Below are 1,043 nucleotides of genomic sequence, written 5' to 3'. Positions count from 1 at the left end.
CATGAACGAAGGCAATGAGCGGTGACTCTGGTGGTGACGACTGGTGGCTCCGGTTGTTAAGACCTTCTTAGGTTCATTCTTCCCTCGGTGATCTCTTTCTCCTTAGCTCACGGATCCGAGAACAACAACGTACCGGCAACGGCGGCTCACGAACTCAACAACGTACCGGCAACGGCGGCTCACGAACTCAACAACAGTGGAGAGTGACACCGACACATAATAATGTACCCCTTTTATAAAAATAATAATTAAAGGGCTCATTTGGGCTTTAACGTACGAAGTCCATCATGAGTTCGGCCAATCGAACCGAGATGTTATAAATAGTAAAGACGCGTTGACGAAAGAGCGAAAGCATAAAAGAATAACCCTAAGCCCTATTTATTTCTCAGCAGTTCCCAAAAGCTCTCTCTCTTCAATTTTTTCTCCGTTGCGTTGTAGTATTTGCTAAAGGGGCTAAATATGAGTGATAAGAAGGTTTGTTGTTTGTTTCGTCTGTCTTGAGAGTTACTTCGTATGTTGTTGGCTTCTTTTTTTTTGCTACCTTAAGGTTTGATTCTCAATGTCTCGAACAATATTGTTAATTGCATTGAGCTAACCAAAGAATATATATACATATATATAGCCATATAGGTGATTTAATTAGTTTTATGGTGTTATTGTCTTTTATTATAAGTGTTTGATCGAGTTTTTCGATATTGTTGTAGTCATGTTTATTTATATAGGCCAATATGTACATATCCGAGACACTTGATGATATCCTTTTTTTTTGTTTGTTTCATGCATGGCAGATAATTTTGTTTGGATCCTTTACAGAAGATGAAACAAGGAATTTTCTTGAGAGGTACTCATATCCTGAAGAAAAGTGTGTGCGAAGTATACAATTCGGTACACTGGCTCCTGCTGATTGTGCCAAGTCGAAGAAAGCTGCGAGAGATAGGAGAGTTAAATGTCCACCCCCTAGCTCTGATGCTTCTAGACCTTGTAGCTCTGATAAGGTCAGTGGCAACCCTAAACCCACACCGAACCCGGAAGACCAAGTCCCC

The sequence above is a fragment of the Camelina sativa genome, chromosome 14 (assembly GCF_000633955.1).
Source record: "Camelina sativa cultivar DH55 chromosome 14, Cs, whole genome shotgun sequence".
Lineage (NCBI taxonomy): Eukaryota > Viridiplantae > Streptophyta > Magnoliopsida > Brassicales > Brassicaceae > Camelina > Camelina sativa.
Note: the sequence above shows the minus strand (reverse complement) of the source record.